General features: G+C 49.1%; 1 protein-coding gene across 2 annotated transcripts in view; it reads right to left on the bottom strand.

The window, feature by feature from the left end:
• The window catches only part of eeig1b (estrogen-induced osteoclastogenesis regulator 1b), a 62,985-nt gene that overhangs the window by 36,254 nt on the left and 7,021 nt on the right, over positions 1 to 19,710 (bottom strand). The window contains exon 1 of one of the 2 annotated variants that reach the window (XM_088615014.1): positions 7,525 to 7,902. The exons of the other annotated variant lie outside the window; for it this stretch is intronic. The gene's annotated coding sequence lies outside the window, so the exon portion shown is untranslated. Of the gene's footprint in view, positions 1 to 7,524; positions 7,903 to 19,710 lie in introns of those variants that run through there. 2 annotated transcript variants of the gene reach the window in all.

The following is a 19,710-nucleotide window of genomic DNA, read 5'->3' as shown; positions in this document are numbered from 1 at the left end:
TTCAGATGCCACTGGGAAGCAGTAACAAAATAATTAAAGACCGGCGTCACCACCACACCCATTCTAAGACCACAGAGGGTGAGATCTCTGATTGATTCCTGTCTCCCATTGACATCCTGGAGCTTGGAGTTACATTGGCCACTACGAGTTCACTTACAGGACCAAATCATAATTGGGGGCACTTGGACTCACTGCATTTGCCAGATTAAGCATCTAAAAAAGATCCAGCTAGGCTATTAAGGATCTGAGCATGCCACATCTGCATGGCAGAGCACCTACAAGGAATCAGAAACTGCTCGAGAACTAGAGTGATATTTCACAGTGCGAAGGATGCTATAAGAATAATATTGATGCGCCATTGTTTCTGATGCGAAACCCTACACAGACCCTGATCCCCAGGGCTGTGTTTCAGCACATGGCCATGCAAGACTTTTAAGCACACAGTTTCTGAGACTCTGCTCAAAAAGATCCCATTCTTGTAGGGACTGAACATTAACTCCCATTCCCATGAAGGGATCGTCTGGAACCTTTCTGCATCAAACTTTATTTGGAAAGGGCTCCGGACCTTGTTTCGGGTCAGGATCCTAATTTTCCACCACTCTAACCCGAGTTAAAGCAGCTTCTGATGGATGATAAAGATGGCACGTAGGTTCTTTGAGAACAGGGAAAAAAAAATCAACCAGGATGCAGAACTACATCCAGATGAACAGACTTAAAACAACTTTTTGCCAAGGCAGGAATAAAAAAGTGCTCTCCCATCAATCTCCCTGACCGCAGATCTTTGCCATAATCTCCTCCCGTGTGCATGAACTGTTCTGCACACGTCTGTATGCAGGTGAGACTCTGGGGGTAGACACAGATAAGCGTGGGGAGAAAGCTGAATGCTGGCTAGCAGACTCGGCTTCTCTTTCTGCACTGCCCTGTGCGTGCTCTTCTGTAACAGGACTCTCTGAGCCAGTAACCTTGACTCCCTGAGCGACTAGCACCACGATCAGGTATCCCACAAACTAACATTGGCTTGTTTGGAGTGACGCATTGATTAATACCAGGCATCCATATTTAATAATATAAGCCTTTCCCATAATAATATAAGCCTTATGTAAGTAGTATATATAAATAATATAAGCCTTATGTAAGTAGTATATAAATAAGCCTTTCCTCATCTGAATGCAGGTCTCTTCAGTGACACACTGCAGTAAAAAAAAACAGCAGTAATGAAAACTAATGGGTTGTGAAGTGTGCTGTTGGGAAGCAGAGAAGCATCCCTGTCTTTTCTGTACACGTTTGTACTGAATTATACAAAGGCAAGATGCAGTCTGAACGCCTGCTGTCACTATCCTCCACGCAGCACAGAAGGACCTGCGTCTCTTCGCCATCCCTCAGCACGTGATGCCCAACCACTGGAGAAACACCTGTACTGAGCCGCACAGCCTGCGTCGCACAGGAAAAAGCTTTTTTTGTCTCGCGTGGAAATTCTGCCTTGCAGAAGTCGAGCAGAATCCTGCCTGCTAAATCAGTAATAATTCCACACAGCCCTCTCGGGGCTTTTATGATAGATGACGGTTACATTTCTGCAGGAAACACATCAAATATTTAACAGCCGTCGAATGAAGCGGTCTCTCTGCTGCTCTGATTCTGTAAGTCCAGGCAGCTCCATTTTCTGGTGTGAGGACCGCTAAAACAGAACATGCAGCAGCTCCTGCAAGCTGGGCATTACAGCTGTGCTGATAAACTGCAGATTAAGCTACAGTGCAGTATCCTAAAGGATTGCTATTCCTTGAACGGACCCTGGTATGTCTTAGGTCATGGTGTGAAGTGATATAATGTGCATCAGTGCTCACAAGTGCTCAGTCTATCAATTCTGACAGCAGTTCAAAGCCTCTTCAGGCCAGACTCTGAGCCTGCCGCCCCCCTATGGCCCGTTAGTCTGGCTATAAACTGGTACAGCAGGGCCTCCCCTCACATCCGGACAGCACCAACAGCACAGCTGGCTGCACACGCCGAGCTCCAACTCCCGTCTGGGCAATAAAACAAGCTCATTACAGCACCGGAGTGGGAAGAAACAGTAACCCCCCCCAGAAGCAAACTGGCCTCCTCTCAACTCTTCCAAAACAATCTGCACCACAGCACCACATTCCCAGACCAGAAGGAAAGAAGAGCAAAAGAAAACCTCCTGTTCGACCCCAGCTCCCCTCCTGCTCGGCCTCACGGCGGTTTCGCAGGGCCCACTGATGAGGGTCCCCTGCAGAGCTCCCCAGACCGCTATCTCACCCGCGCCAGCGGTGTGTGACAGGGCCCATGCTGGTAGCTGCACAAATACAGACTCGACTTGTTCTTGGCCCTGCCTATCCTCGTCAGGGCGTTAGCGATGACGCACGCAGGGCCCCTCTCTGCCAAACACTGCTTCCAGCATCGCTCGTACCTCTCGCCAGCAGCGTGACACACAGCCTCCATGTCCTCCTCTCTGGCACGGAGGATCGAGTATCACCGGGCGCCCCTAATCTCACTGCTCCTCTGGGGTCCCACTGAGCTCCTCCTGACCAGCAGGAGAGCGCGGCCTTTTCAGAACAGGGACAAGGGTATTTTTTCTGGGTCGGCAGCACTGCAAAGCCAAAGGTCAACCGAGGGAACAAGACAAATGTGGCACACCTAACAGGCCCCTGCCCCAAGCACCCAGCGGCCCGCATCCAAGGGCACGATCCAGCCACCTTCCAGAGACCCGGATCGTGTCCGTCACCACCCAACCTGCCGCTCTGGAGCCAGAACACGTCTTCGCGCCGCACGTGACTCTGCTGCAAATGACAAAGCCGCTCGCAGGCCAGATCTAATTATAGATCCCCAGCCTTCAGCCTGCACTACATTCCCACAGCTCGACGGCAGAAATCACTGCTGAGCAAACTGCAGGCAGGCAGGAGGCCGGCCCGTCGCCCCCCAGCCTCCAGCCCGTCGAGCAGGAATGCAGGTTATGTCAGCGGGGCTACATGCTGGAACACGCCGAGGCGATCGTGGCGGACGGACGCAGACACGGGCCTGGACCGCTACACCCGCCTGCTCACGCCAGCTGGAACGGAAAAACACGTATCCTCTTCCCCGGTTTGCAGGAAACAATCGTAGCTTTAATCCGGGGAACACGAGCGCAGCGTCCCACAAGGAAGAGCGCGACCGCCCTCTTCCAGAGGCCATTCGGATCGTTTTTAACCCATCCCGGGGAGCAGGGCGGAAAACGGGGGAATGCACTGGCTTTGCGTCCAGGCGTGCTTTCCGGGATACTGGTCCAGCTCTTGTCTTGAGCCTCGTTGAGCGTACAACATGGTCAAGTGCACGGCTAGGGCTCACCAGAGAGGGCGAGAGAAGAGACATTTCCCGAAATGCCACTCATTGATCATACTGGCTTGCTGCTCAGCACTGCAAAATCTGTGCTTGAGACCCGAAACTGATCCCCTGGGCCTACTTGGATACACAAACCCTAAGCAAATTTTGATTTTATTACTATGTTTGTGTAGCATTATTGGCAAGTGAGTGTACGCAAGTGCCACTGGAAAAACAGAAACTCTTTTAAAAAATGTCATAATTTCTACTGCAGTGTATTAAAACCTTCAGGTCACCAAAACATGAACACTCAGACTGTGGGGAAAAGACGAAGACTCTCTGCTGTCTTTCCCCCCCGAGACTCCCGCACTCTGGTGTCCGGCCCCTCAGCTCCCCCTGGCCCTGAAGGGATTTCGCCCGCGTCTCTGGTTTCAAAGCACAAACCAGCAGGTGGGCCTCTACCTCCACGGCACACAGCCCCTCCTCGGCAGCTCCGCGCGCCTGCTTAGCGAAGCCTCGCATCCAGGTGGGACTACCACAGCTCCCTTCAAAAGCTGATCCACCGTAGGCTGGCTAATAACTTCCCCAGTACGATCAGCTCAGGTTGCTTGCCGGAAAGGGGATTTATTCCCCAGCAGAGCCCGAGGTCTATTTACTGATAGAACACATGGAGCATGAGCTGCCTCCCCACCATGATCACAGACAAACACCGCTGAGGAAGCCCCTGCTTCACTTACAACATTCTGCCAACGAATATCTTTGGGGGCGAATTCCTGGCAGTAAGAAGTACCGTCCTGTTAAGTTTAATATTCTTTTACTATTATAAGTGTGCATTTTCGCTACACACCTATCCCAGGCTCTCCACGAGGACACCTCCAGCTAGGTCCCGCTGGGAAGGTCAAATAATCGGTTCAGTATCTGTAATAGTCCAGGCTGTTACAGCGCCGGCGAGCGACAGTTATCCCTGAGCTGTCGCCTAGCGGCCCTTAAATTCGGCATCTGTCAGCACTCCTTGGAAAAACAAGGATGGATCTTTGCCCACTCCGTGAATTCCACACACTTCCCCTTCGGTCCTCTCTGCTTTGAGCAAAGTTGCATCCATCTTTAAAAAAGATATTAAGAATACTAGAAAGGAGATTGCCAACAAAGGAAAAGGGGGCTGCTCAGCCCGTCTAGCCCTTCCGACAGCTGGCAGGAGTTCACTGATCAGAGGATCTCACCCAGAGAATCAGCTTCAACCACAAGGCTGGGCAGGGTGTTCCACACTCCTGCAACCCTTTGTGTAAAGCAGTGCTAAAAAAGAGAACAGTGTGATATTTCTGATGTAATCAACAGTGACGTTTAAAGGAATTGCTAGAAACCTCTCTGATAACTTGTGACACCCCTTTGGAACAGAATCTCAATACATAGCGCCCAGGAATTAGATTCATTTACATAGCTGTGTAAAGTGCTTTGAGCCTTAAAGCCCGCTTGCAAGCACGAACTGGTACCACAGCGTGAACAATTTCACATACACAATTAGTACGCAATCTTAAAAAAGCAGGATGTCAGAGATAAGATATTAAAGTGCTTAAAACGCAGGGAAGCAGTTTGTCCTCAAAGCTTCTTTAGGCTCCTGCTGAACGATAAGCAGCTTGAGCTGGCTGAGGTGACCAGGAGGCAGGTTCAGAAATCTGCTGCATGGCAGAAGCAGATTAAACTTATCTGGTTGTTTTTCCAAGTGAGCTCGGAGTTTGCGTGGCCAGACCATTGTCTGACCACTGCTCCCTATCTCAGCCTGCAACTCGCAGCCAGGGCTGCTATCAAATCGCACGGATTCCACACATTCCGAAGGGATCACAGGACCCTCGGACGAGGACCAGTCCTGGCAGGGAGCGGACAGAGAGGGGGAGCTCTGCTCCATCAACACATCCTCAATGCAACGACGTGTTCCTCTCCGGCAGAATCCCACTTTCCTGGGCAGAAGAAAAAAGCATCGAAAATGTTTCCCGCTGCTGGACGTAAAACACAAAGAGAGATGCTGCTTAAGCTCCATCCACCCCCAGAAAGCTGGGAGGTGTCCTGACCTGTGCAAAACTCATTCTTCTACCTGCAGTTCAGGAAACTTCCCTCCAAACAAGTTTCGGCATGTGAATTACTTAATCCAGCCAGGTTACTAGAAAATGTTTTTGTACAAAGTCAGTGTCAATTAGGATTATTTATCTGCCTCTTGAAGTAGCGCAAAGCTTTATCATCTTATCTCCAACACAGAACGAATGTCCAGGGGTTTCTACACACAAGACATCTTTGAGCCCATTTTGCAGTTTTCATTTCCAGTTTGACAGTGTTTGCGTTACACGCGCCAGCAATCAAAATGCCAGAGAGCAATTGATAATCACGTCACGAAAGACTTCCACAGCACGATTTCCAGATAGCCAAGTCTGCATAATGAGAGAGTATCCGTTTTTCAAAAAGTTAGACTCCTTTGTAGCTGTTTCATGTGTTTGTGTAGAGTAAATGAGTCTGTCACTAAAGCACAGCATCAAAGCTGTGACCACAAGGACACCTTAGTTTCAGGAGTGTTTAGGGTTGCAAGTAAATCAAGCAAAAAACAGCACAAAAGTCCCACCTTGCTTAGGGAGATCTGAAGGTGTGGATTTATATGACAAATCCCAGAGCCCAGCTCTCCAGCCTAAAGACAGCTCCTCGATCAACACAGCCCCACTGAGGCCTAGCTGTGTGTTCATCTCCAGCTCCAGCACAATAAGAACAGCCACACAGACTATTTCTAGTGGGGAGTCAATGCAGGGGTAGACTATACATCAGGATGATGGAAATAAAGGGTGAAAAGAGCTTTAAAACTGGCTTCATGCCCCACGAATGGTACTACCAGCCACATTTCAATGGCATCACTAGTGCTGCAGTGCCAGTACAGTCCGATAATCAGGGATCGCTCTCTGATTAGTCCACAAACAGGCTTGCATTCAGAACATGTGCAAATGCTGCTTATTAAAACAACTTTATCTTACAGCAGACTTATCTGCACATGTGTGGGGGGAGAGGAGCATGAGTAATTTCTTTCATTTTTTTGGATGACAATAGATCACAAACACAAGCTACTTATAACTGAACTGCAGACTGCTCCTCACCTCAGACAGCAAGCAGGAACACCAACACAGGCTGCTGTGAGGATGTGCTCTCCCTGCCTCTGCAGACACACGACCGTGAAAGCTACACAACCTGCACGGCCTTCAGACCAGCAGTTTAAACGCGAACTGCCAGCCTTCTTCAGGAGAGTGACACCATGTGAAGCACCTACACAGTATATTTTTCAGTCAAGAGAGAACCTGGCTTCAGCTGGAGTGGCAAAACTACATACAGAGCTGCATCAAAATGCAAAACACATCCTCAGATGGGCAAACTGCAGATGATACCCTCCACAAAGGGAAAAGAGCCTTTTTATGCTGAAACTCTTGTTCTGTGCTGCATAAACTCTAAGGCACAACAATCTGATCCAGTAACAGTCTCATTTCTAGCCCATACTCTGTTTACGCAGCACATTAAAACTAGCCTAAACACCACTCCCAGGCAGCACATTTGTCATCTTTAATCATGTTATAAGGACAGACAAAAATATAGACAGTTAAACATGTTTAGGATTCCTAAATATAAGGGTGGCTTCACAGACACCCGGCACAACCTTACCAGGCAAACGCGTAATTATAGGAGAACCGTTCTTATTTCCGAGTATTACCAGGCATCCCTATCATCACAAGACAGGCGGTGAATTTACATAACAGAGCTCTGGAAAGCCACAGGGAAATCTGGGACATTTGGAGCAGAATACAATTTATTTCATTTCACCGTCTAGAGATCCCGGATCGCCAATATAAGGATATGACATCAGTTCAAAGCACATAAACTGTAAAGCGCTCAGAGCCTTTACAATGGACCAGTGATCCTTCGCCTGCCTCTCGAGATGTCGTGCTTGAAATGAAGACCGCTGATACTGCAGGTTCGCTTGACGCCACTGCACACAGTTGTGCTATCAGGAGGGTAATATATTCTCAATAATCTCCCTTCCTTGAGCTGAAACACCAAGCCATCGACAGCAGCACACAGCACAGAAGCAAAGGCATCTCTCTTTCTCAGAGCCACGACCTCAGCCTAAGGTTTGCTCTAAATATCTAAGGATCACAAACATGGGAGTGTCACAGTCTGAACCCTTCTGTTGACCTGCTTCTATTCCTGCAGCCCTGGAGAGACGACACTCGTGGTCCGAGACCAGTGCGAAGAGATTATCATTCGTGCCTTCGCTGCCTTCCATCTTTGACCGCCAACACAACCTGATGGACTTTTATTACATCACACAACGCATGTGATAGAAATCGAATAACCTGGCAACCTGGCTGCGAGGGCCAAGCTAATAACTGCTGCTAGATCACAAAATCAGAGGCAGCAACGCTCTTCAGAGCTCGTGAACGGGATTCTCCTTGTTTTGTGTTCGGAGCTCAATCCTATGCACATTTAAACAAAACGTAGTCCTCTGTAATTGCCACTTTGGGTCAACAGATTTGCGTTGCGATCTGATCGCGCAGATGTAACTTTGCCTGAACACACCACAGTTTTGAATACACAAACTCCGCTGGCCTGGCTCCGCGGGCTGCTTGCGCCCGTTGCTTGTTGTCAACAGATTTGCATTGTCCGTTCCCCGAGCAGCTGTATTCCCACACAAAGGAAGTGCTCTGTGGCTGCCTTTGGAAAGAGAAGCTTGACTGACGCCCTTTAACAGATACACTGCATCTCGCATTCAGCTCAAGGACGTCCCATTGTGTCCCAGCTCCCCGCTATCAGCAGCTCTTTCAGCTCCTGACACACTGAACATTCTCTCCTACAGGCTGGCCAGAACAAGCAGACACCCCGCCGACGAACGCTCTGTCCTCATGGAAATTGCTACCGACTTTGCAACTGCTCTTTGAAGATGGTGGGCAGAGGGCAGTGGGGTCAGGTTATAAACTAGACTGCTGAACTGTAATGTGGAGTGATCTGAGCACAAATTTCACCTCTTGAGTAAGTTCTTCTGACGGGCCCTAACCCGTCCCGAGCGGTGGCTGTTGCCAAGTAATTAACCGGTAAAACAAAGGCAATTCAGCCCCAACTCTTGAGACGGCGTGGCCTTCTAATTTCTACAGAAGGCCGAGTTCTGTTTTGCAAAGCCGGCTCACACTAGGTGGGCAGAAATGCACCGTGCAAAGATAAGCAGCCAGACGGGCAGCAGAGTGTTCAATCTTCGCGGCCCGTGACAGCACTGAGAGCAAAGGATAACAGGGCATTTGCTGGGGTGCCAGCCCACAGACGAACACCCCGAGGACCGGGAGCAAGTGAAATTGAAGTGGTCATTTAATGCTAGGGGTGGAGGGCAAAACGAATCACTGCAAGTGTGTACTATTGAATTTGGTTTGTTTACATAACAGGAGCTGGAATGCAGGTGTGCTGTGTGCTCACTGAGGGATTATACATCTATGGAAAGTTCTCTCTATGAAAATTAAGTTCCGCACAGGCCCATAAGCCTATAAGAATGTCACCTAAGCAAAGCAGTGAGTTCCTTCCTGCAGTTACAAAGACTGGGATGGTATTCATTGTCTGCTTTAGTTACTTGGGGATTTTCTTTCCTTTCTTCAAGCACACAACAGAATAATCTTCACTTCTTATTTATTGTGTGCTGATTCTCTCCTTCCCCAAGATCTCCGACACCTTTCCCACTAAACTCCCATTTTGCCTCTTTAAGAAACCACGCGCCATGCCATCCCAAAACGCCTCCATCAATTTCTGCACCTTTTCCTTCGCTGAAGTCGCGTTCCGTGGCCACGGGCATCAGCGCTGTGCGTTTGCTCATGCCCCGTGATGAGGGTCTACGCAGCGATTCATCACATCTGCAGTGCAGCATCTCCCTCCAGGCTCGCACCCTGAGCCAATTGTTCTCTGCCGCCGGGGCGTTGCTGCTGCTCATGCACCAGAATGGGACCGAGCTGTGACAGTGTGGTCAGCTGGGCTGAAGCTGTTCTTCCTCCTCCTGCCTGACTTCTAAAGGATTTTTATATTAGCTTAAAGACCTCAATCTCCAGTCTTCCAAGATGGAAGGGAGATAAAGCAAGTCCTAATTTTTCACGTTGTGAATCCTTCTTCCAGATTGGACCTCCGGGTCACTGCGCCCTCCTGATTCTGGCAAAATCAGCCCTTCACTCGCACTCGCAAAAGCACACACCCACTCCAGCTCCGCGGACAGCGCCTCCTTGCGGTCTAGTTTGGGAATGAAGTTGCCGGCTGGCGTGTCCCCAGTGCAGGTGTCGGACCAGATAAGAGCTCAGGATTAGCAAACCTCCCCTCTGAAGGGCTGAGATCCAGAATGCACAATGAGGTGCTAACGGCCCTGTTTGCTCTGAAACTGACCTCTATGGATTTTCACACCTGTCACTGAACCCATGACAAACATGACCTCAGTGCGCCAATGCGCCTCTCACCCAGGGGCACCCCGATTTCTTCAGACAGCTCGATCTAAAGACTTCAGCCTGCACTGCACAACAATGACGCACCTCCTAGCAACAGATCGGTGACGAAAGCACTTCGCCCTTCTCCACACGTTTTCAAAATGCGTCCGAGCGACGCCTCTTCATGTTCTGCAGCTCGTGCGCTCGGGGCACCTCATCAGCATAAACCATTAGAGAAACAGAGCCACAACTTAAACACGACGGCACAAAGAAACACTTTTCCAAGCACTCTGGCAGTTCATTCTTGGGGGAAAAAAAGTCTAAATGTTTTAGGTATATACTAATACCTTACCAATCACTCCCCCTCTTTTAGCAATGTACGCTGTTCTACATTTGAGATTCTTAAAGAATCATTTAGAATCAATTAAATTAAAAAATAGAAAAGTGCCAAAGGCAAATCATGGCAGAATTGGACAAAAATAAGCAAACTTCACTTTTGCTGGCATTTACATCTTCATTTTTACTGTAGAAATGCACATGTACAACCAACATTTTGTACATCAGAAGTGGCAGGTTTATCAAATATTCTGGTACACGAGTTAAAAAGTGTACACACTATCTGATGCACGCAGTACATAAAGAAATGAGGGGTGATGAAATCTGTAAATTAGAAATCTTAAGGAATACAACCAGTATTAAATACAACTTTTAAAAAAGTCGTTGTTGGCAGCAATGAGGCTCATGGGGGAAAAAATGCATTAATCATCCATTCTCTCAGAGCAGGCTATCTGCATCTTTTCAAAGGACCGTGTGATATCTTCACAATCCACACATTCTTATGGAATTGGAATGCCAGCGAAGGGTTCGAATCCGGCTGCACGACCCCCCTCCCGAAGCAGGAGGTACACAAGACAAAATCAAGTGCTCTCCCAGCGAGCCAATCCCACAGGGCCGGCGGACAGGAGACGCCATCGCCCTGACAACTTGTCCTGACAGGCCGCGCTGAGCCTCACTGTCTGCCAGAGCCTATCGCATCCTCGGAGCGGAGCCTCTGTCCCAGACCTGTCCCTCCTCGCCTCCGGAAACGAGAGAGGAGGTCGGAGCAGGGAGCAGGGAGCTGTCTCAGCAAGCGCAGGCTGCAGAGGAGCCGGTACACGTTCCTTCCTCGTTCCACGCTGACAGGCAAAGAAGTTTCTTTTCTTTTCCTTTCGTGGAATGATTCTTTACCCAATCTCAAGAAACATCCGCAAGAAGACAAACAGCTGGTCGCGCCTTCACCAGCCACCACTGCACCGAGCTCGGAAAAAATAAATGTTAGGAGCTCGTTCCGGGGCAGGAAAAGAAAAAACAAATTCCCTTTAGAAGCTGAAAAGGCTCAGAGGCTGCAGTGAGCCCTACGAGCAGGAACACCAGGCTGCCTGCCCAGGGCCTGTGCCCAAAAACAAACGAGCTTCTACCGCTGCAGCCCGTCAAAAGAAGGGAGTGATGGCTCTTAATTACTGGAAAACGTCAGACAGACAATCTGAAAATGCAACCAAAAGAAAAGCTTAGGCAGAGAAATGTTTTCCAAATATAAAAAAACAGGGAGAGCAAGGTAAGCTGTACAGAACAGTGGAACAGGTTTCTTTTGACAAGCTACGAGGCTGTTAGTTGTTCAAAACTCAGCAACAAAAAAGGAAACTTGCACAGAATAAAGGAATGCTTTTTCTAAACAAGCCAGGGGGGCCGCTGGCTGTTCATGCTTTGAACAAGTAAACCGAAAAAATGCCCTTAGAAAGTTACACTGTGTGTGAATTGCCAGACCCTTGACTGGCTGAAAGCCGATATCATCTCCCTATCTCGGGCTACATGAAGCTCTGAATAGCTTTTCTGACTTTCCATTTTTCCTTTAACTCCCGGGCCTCACCCTGATGCTACACTAGCAGTTTCAAGCTTACTTCCCCTCCATTTCACGCTTGTTTTACGAGTGAATAAAAAGCAGAGGACGTCATGAACATTAAACAGCGGCACAGCGTTCCCAGCAGGAGCAGCCGGCCTGAGTCGAGACCTGTACTTCGGCGCTTCAGAGTCTGTCTTGAAGCACAGGATGGGTTTATTACATCCGAAAGAGGTCTGAGTCACGCCGCGGCCGAGTCAAACGACGTTCGGAATGCACCGCCCTTGAATCAGCCGCTGCTCGAACCCGCGCTCGGGGGAGGGGAGTCTTCCTCGTCACTTCCCACAAGAACAGAAGAGGTGCTGTCCGGGACGTGGAGGAGACCGCGGCCAGCCAGTTCCTCAGTCTGATACAAGAGCCCAGCAGTCCAGCTCAAGCCTCTTTGACCTTTAACCTCGGGCCCCGCTGCCAGCAGGGAAGCGCACTTCCTGTGCAAGGCGCCGCCATGCTGCTGCCTGGGACACAGGCCTTCTTCACAGACGGGACCTGCCGTCTGGAGGGACAGGAGGAACTGCACCTGCAGCACGAGGATGTTTAGTCTACACATCGCTCGATGTTAATTGGCTACCATGTTGCCTACCGGTAATCCAGACACCCACAGCAGTCTCTAAAGAGCGCAACATTCAGCTGGATAGACAAAACGTGGAAGTTGTTTCAGTTTATTTGGACGACGATGGAAGAACAACAGAGAGTTCGCATTTCGCCATGGTAACGTCAAAGCCTCTGTCCATCTTTCTTTCAGGGTCCGCACCACCGGGACCCTGCGGGTAGTCTCTTTGCACGCAGAGCTACGCTGACCAGCCTGCGGGAGGTACAGCTGTCTGGGAGATACCAAAGATACATGGAGGGGCTCCAACTATCTGGGAGATACCAAAGATACATGGAGGGGCTCCAACTATCTGGGAGATACCAAAGATACATGGAGGGGCTCCAACTATCTGGGAGATACCAAAGATACATGGAGGGGCTCCAACTTGGAGGACGTCTGCCCGAAGACGGCGACTCGCGGGGAAACTAAACCAGGAGCAATATTCTTAGAGCCAGTAAGACGTTCCGAGGGCAAGCATCTGTCAAAACTGTGGTTTAGAGCATACTGAACGGGTTAGGCAGAAAATTAACTTTAAAAGCTCGGATCCAAGAGCTTTCGTTACTCTTTTCAACATGTACAGGGACCCGCGCTGTCTTTTTACCAACAACTTCACAGGCTTGTAAGCAAATTGGCCTCAGAATGAAGGAGAGACCTGCGGCACGAACAGAGAGAGTCGCTGGTCGACGGACAGCAATTTGTTAACAGCTATTGACAAAGTTCCTTCCCCTGGAAATGCTTTGCTAAGCAATGTTTAATTACCCAATTACTATGAAAGGCATTTGTGCTTATTTTATCTGTATGAATGCCAGAGACCTCATTAATATAACAAAGTTAAAAAAAATGTATCTGCCAATTCCCATGACTGTCAGGCCACAGGTTATTGTTCAGCAGAATCGCCAGCAGCAGTATTTGTCATCTAGAGAGGATGAGTTGTTCTAAGAGGACATTATTTCCACCCTATTCACAAACTAGGCCTGTTTCTCAGCACAGTGGATCTTGTATAACCACAAAAATAAAAAAAAGACATCACCATGGAGATGGAGCACACAGCAGAACTCCAAACAGTTCGGGAATATGTTTTTTTACCGATGCAAATAAAAAAAAGGAACTACTGTAGACGAGTCAGTTCAAAAGAACGACGGCTATACCGTTGTTTTATTTTATAAAGGCCAATTAATCCCATCGGCCCAGATCTCTTATCAGGACACTGACTGTAGTCAAAACGGAACGTTTGGGTCGTTTCTTCTTTTCTAACGGCTTGGAGAGGAGCAAACAGCGCTGGCCAGTGAATTCAGGAACTACAGCATGGCTCTGTAACACAGCGCTCCATACGTGAAGCTGTCACACTGCAGACAGAGGAACAGGGAGAGGACAGCAGGGAAGAGGCAGACGCCTACATACACAACCAAAGGCTTGTCGTGTGTAACCCTGTAACCCTGGGCAGGACCCAGGAGCTGAGCTGCACCGGTGCAGAACTGGGGTGAAACGCAAGGCAGCTGCTCTTCAAATCAGAGTGGCGATTAGCGTATGAAACCTGTGGAGCTCGGCAGAACCTCCGTCCTTATTATTAATAAGCCTCTGATCCACTCTGCTAGCTTGCCCGCTGCAGCTCAACGCCGTGTCCCAGCATGGCTGCAGTGCTGTCACTAGAACAGCCCTTCTCCTTCGGTCCTTGGGAACTGCAAGAGTGGCTAGTTCACCCCCTCCACCATTCCCCGTGCTCCCCGAGACACAGACCAACCGGGCAAGGCTGGACAATCAGGGGCTACAGCACAGAGCACAAAAGCTGTTTATGTGCCTGGCTGTGTGACCTGACTGCGAATGAGCTGCTCAGGCAGAGCTGGGAACAAACAGCCTTCATTACCGAGACAAAAAAACCTACTGCTGCACCACGCTCCTTACCCACCCAGTGCAGCTCTCGGCCTCCCAATGTTAGAGCACATGCAGTAAAACTGGGCGAAAATAAAAAAACAAACTTCTAAAACAAGGGGGTTTGACAATAAACGGTTCTTAAAAAGGCAATGAGAACCAAAAATCAAGCACTAAGTGAAAAAAACCTTGAACCAACAGAGGAACTTCGAGTATAAGTATAAGTATAAACGAGAAGAATACTTCCTTAGAAAACCGGCAGGAGCTCTGTTAACCTCCGATACCACGTCCTACATTGAAGAAATGTTCAGGACGGGGTCTGGGGAGTCCCACTCTACTCTTCTCCCAATTGATTATTAATATCTGGTGCATCCTATTTATTCCCCTCATAAAAAATGTTCCTGAGTGGAGACGGGATGAATGTGTTAAAAGGCCTTCAGCAGGAGGCCGGCTGGATTCTTCAATCCCAGAGGAAGTGGCCCACTTTGGGTCCACAACTTTAATTAACACAATGCAGCTGCTACTGCACTGAGGCCACTCTGACGTTCCTGCGTTTCAGGCATTCGGGCGTCAGAAGGACGATGCAGTGCGCACACAAAAAAAAAGAGGGAAGAGAAACAAGTTGCCTTAAGACAAATTCCAGGTGCTTCTGCCAGAGCTCCAGCCGGGCGGTTCCTGCGCACTGGACAGCCTGGGCGTTTGTACCCCAGCCGGAGCAGGAGACGCAGCAGGCTGACCTGCTTCCCTGTGCAGACGTACACCTCCCTAATCTCTCAATCCCTTAATTCACGGCCTCGTTCCGTATCCCAGGAAGCGGGTTTAGCCCCAGATGACCACCCGAGGAATTCTTCTGAGCCGACCAACACGAGTCCACAAGCAATAATATTCCGACCTCACTGCCGGTTTCTCACTCATTCAGTACCGTGTGCTTTTCTAGACATCTCAAATTCTCACACCGATTCAGTCATTTTATGTGTAATTGTTTTGTTTTTTTTTTTGATTGAGGGCCCATTTGAAAAGAGACAAGGGTCCCTTATTAAGAAGCCAGCAAGTAAGCTTCTACTGGGCTATAATATTCCGAAAGGCAAGTCAGCAATTCACAAATGAAATACATTTTGCTTTTTGACTCAAGGAAATTGGGTTGTACACCAGTCATAACCGCCTAACGAGGGACAGCGGAGCACGCCAAGCAGATCTGGGATACTTTGATCGACCTCTCATGCCTACCTCACACACAGCAAGAAAAGACAGGAAAGGAGCAAATAACTGGGTAGTGCGAGACTTACACCTACAATGCATGAACTGAAAAGCTGTGCCTCGGGCGCACATGAAGAGAGCTCTCTAATCTTGCCAGACATTTGAATTAAAACGCAACAGTTCACAAAAATGGGACAATGCGGAGGTGTGGCAGCCAGCGCGGCTGTCCTGCGGCTTTCAGGTCCTGGGCTCGATTCCATCCAGAGCACCTTCCGCGGGGAGTCTGCACGTTCTGCCCCGGTCTCCGGGGGGATTTTGTCCAGGTGCTCCAGTTTCTTCCCTCCTCCCGAAGACGGGCTGTGGAAGTTACTGAGCACCTCCAAACTGCCTCTGCTTCTGCGTGTTTGTGCATGCCCTCCCACAGTCGGGCATCCTGCCTGCACGGGGGTCAACCCCAATGCCCCTGCTTATGCCACAGGCTCCAGGTCGGCATGTCTCTTCCCAGGAATGAGCGGTTATGCCATGATGTTGGGATGAGATGACTTTTTATTACATTTTTGGACAGGACTGGGACTGTCTGATTCGATATGAAACCATGAGAGAAGTCAATGAGAGCTGCTTTAGAAGCTCTTTTATGTTGTTTTGTGGTGATCGGGCCAATCTCCATTCTGTGCTCAGCCATAAATAGAAAATAATCCCCACCAGCAGCGAGGAGCTTGTTAACTTGTCCCCTTGTGCCTTTTTAATTATGCATTCACACAGTTCCCCCCCAGTCAGGGCTGGCTTCAATGAGGAGATGAGGGAAGAGTAAATGTATCACTTCTCCAGAACCGCTCCTGAGAAATTAGTCCTGTTAGAGCCGTGTGATACTTTACCAGCAGAAGCACTGGCAAGAAAATCTCACATGCACAACAAAAATACTGCAGACATCCACGCACAACAGCAGATGGAGAGAGCTCCTTTTTTTTTTTACTCTGAAGAAAAACATCCAGTCACATTTGATCCTTGCAACTTAAAGAAGTCGGTCAGGCAGGGCAGCACATTCATCAGAAAGGATTCTCTGCGGAAGACTTATCTTGAGATATGAGCAGAGCAGATGCTCGTGAACAGACACCTGGATTTGCTTCATCCATATGGAGAGGGTCATTCATTCCTGGGTGAAGAATAACAAACCTTATGGAGTCTGGCTCAAACAGGGATCTGGGATTAGCATAATCACGCTGAAAATAAGGCCTCCAAACAAGGCACAACAAAAGACAGAGTGTCCCAGCCAGCGCGTGCAAGATTAGAGGGCGACTCTGACCACTTGTGAGCCACAGACTTCTTCCTTCTAGAGAGGACGTCGGGGCAAAAGCTGACCTAGCATTACAGAACAGAAACATGGACTCCACAGTCCAGCCAGACACCAAAGGCAGAACTTATAAACAACTGGGGGCTTCAAGGGCCCTGGTGACACCCAAAAAGACATCTGGGGCGCTTATCCACACACCTGTTCCAAGAACAGCTCCCACTGCGCTTGAGACTAGAGCAACCTCCAGTCTGACAGATCTTTCACATTTCAGGGGGACAGCTTCAATGAAAACTACAGAATTAACAAGGCCCAGCTGCGAGACTGTGGTGAATTATGTATTAAGCTTGAGAGAATGAGGGTTTCTCTGGACTTTTGTCTTTGATGTAATATTCAACGGTTCTTCTGAGCGGCTCTTCAGGCCTCTTCGTCATTTTTGTGCTTTGCCCTTTCTTCCTGGTACAAAAAACAAAAAATCGGAGCTGTTCTTTCAAAAACGCCCCCTCTGCCAAAGCCAGCGTTTTTATTCTGTAAACCCATTTCCGAGTACCGGATAACAGAAGACAAAATAAGACGATAATGAAAAATCAACACCACCCAGACTGGAGTTTTATTCTCAGCCAACTTGCACCTCATGTGGCAGCATCACGCCCACACCGGATTCTTCAGCAGATCAGTCTTACAAAATAAAAGACTCGGGACTGTAGGCATCAGAGATGTAATGAGGGCATTACCAACTCTAAACACCAACAAGAAAACGACACACTGAAGCATCTTGCCCTCGCTTATTAACTGATCAAGCAGCAGGGGGAATGTTGTGGCTGGAGCACTTGTCTTTCTGTGCTTCCTCATTCCTCCCATATCGACAGCCTCACTCAAGCTGCACACAACGGGGCCACAGCGACCACAAGATCTAAACCGCAGGCACGGAAACCAAACGCACACAAAGTGAGCGTGTGGTGGGACCCTAGGTCCCTGACTCACTGACAGCCCTCCTGCAGGCTCGACCTCCACCTTGCCTCCCTCGCTCTCGTCCAGAAAGCAGTGCGAGGAATGGAGAGCCGCTCACGCCCACAGCTCCTTGTGTGCGTCGGCTAACAAGACACTATGACAGGAGTCACTGTGGCTCTCCCGGGACGATCGGAAACAGCTGTTTTGCGCACGTGTTTAGAAAAGCGCTTACGTGTCGCACAGTCTTCACAGCCAGTTCAAAACGGTAAAAAAAAAAATCGGACATGGAGAGGCGAGTTTAAAAACGATCGCCAGTATCTACTACTGCATTGGCTACCTGCTATGCTCAGATGACAAGTGGCAGCTAAGTGTGCAAGTGGCATGTCTAAACACAAAGCAAACATGCAGAACCAACATTGCCGGAAATCGTGACAAAGCAAAAGCACAAGCAAGAGCTGCCAAACAAGCAGGCAGCTTGTTTGGCAAGAGGAGAGGAGAACAAAAAACTTGAGCAGAAAAAAAAAATCACTGCCGAGAGATCAGTGTTACAACAGCAAACACAGGTGTGTAACACTCTGCAGTCATCATCCCACACGACTACATTACCAAAGGGTGGGAACGCGAGGCAGGTATTTTTCCACAGCATTGTACTCGGATAAGAAACTCTGACGCATTTTAAAAAGAAATCCTACAGGAGACTCCAATTAACCTAACCATGCAAAAAGCTCATATATTCATTGGCTTATAAAACGATGGAAAAATACTGGAAAGACCAACGCAAACAGTTCCCAATCTCTGAATCTTATTCAACAGATGTATATCGATTCACAGGAAACCTAATGAAGGTGACCAACACTTAAAGCACAAGGTCTACTAACACTGTTCCTCCCACCGTCCACATGCTGGTAGGTGCAGTGGCTTCTGGGAAGCCTGGCCCCGGTGTGAGTGAGTGTGTACCCCGCCTTGCGCCCACTGCTCTCCCCTGATTCAGCGCGCGTCTCTGCCCAACAGCACCACGTGCCTGCAAGCACCCAGGAAGCCACAGGGGGCCCTGTGTTGGCATGAGCAGAGGGTCCTCCACCCATCGCGTAGCACATAAGGAATCCCAGGCGCAGTGGGCTGTGTCACCAGCCGAGACTCGAACCCGTGAACCCCCGGGTCACGCAGCCCGATTCTTGGCGAGAACCTTTTCCTCCCAGCTGGGCTGCTCCGGAGGCCCGTGCATCATGGCTGTAGCCGCGGATGTGTGCAACTGTCTTTTGTCAGCTGAAGAGTCAGCTCGGTTGTCTGCGAGGGGACTAAAGGAAAAAATACGCTCCATCCTGGACTGAGCCCAAGGCTGGGACTGGGGGGGGGGGGGGTAGGGGATGTATTTTGATTTTGATTTTCCTCTTGGCTGGAAAAAATGAGAAGCCCTGCAAGTCTGCTAGCTGAATCATCTTCCCAAATGAAATAAAAGGAAACAGAAAAAGTGATCTTTCAAACCAACACCACCTTTCGTACTGACATCTGACAGTTGTTCATCCCTGCTTCAGACATTCACAGAGAAGAGAAGCTGTTTGAAATAAGGTAACAATTAAGGGGCCTTATGAGCAAAACACACTTGCGAGATGTACAAACATCACTAAATAAACTGTGTTCAAACGGAAAAACCTTTGAAATGTATTGACTGACAAACAGACTGTTAGTAAAAGCTCTTGTTGCAGTGAGCCCCGAAAATTCCTCTCGAGTCGCCCGAGGAGATCGTCAGCAGGGTGTGGGAAGTCATTCGGAAAAGCTGGGCTTAACTGGCTGTGCTGGGGGCTCGGAGAGCCCAGAGCAGGGAAGCCACACGGCCTACAGCTCAAACCCCAGCAGCGCACAGAGCCGCCTCTACACACCAGTTCACATGAGCATGAGCTCATCTTCAGCCTAGGTCTGCATCTGAAGAGGATTTTCTCAGTGTAGGAAAAGAAACATCACCCTGGAGACTCTCTAGCAATCCAGTGGATTGGACTGGGAAAGGCGGATTGTGATGCAGAAGTGTCCAAGTTCTGCCAGACTTCCACAGGCCTTCCTCTGAGGAGATTGTTCTTTCTCTAACCTTTCCTAACAAGAAAACCTT

Source organism: Lepisosteus platostomus, chromosome 21 (genome assembly GCF_059453375.1).
Source record: "Lepisosteus platostomus isolate fLepPlt1 chromosome 21, fLepPlt1.hap1, whole genome shotgun sequence".
Classification (NCBI taxonomy): domain Eukaryota; kingdom Metazoa; phylum Chordata; class Actinopteri; order Semionotiformes; family Lepisosteidae; genus Lepisosteus; species Lepisosteus platostomus.
The sequence above is the reverse complement of the archived record's forward strand: the minus strand, read 5'-3'. Positions and strand labels throughout refer to the sequence as shown.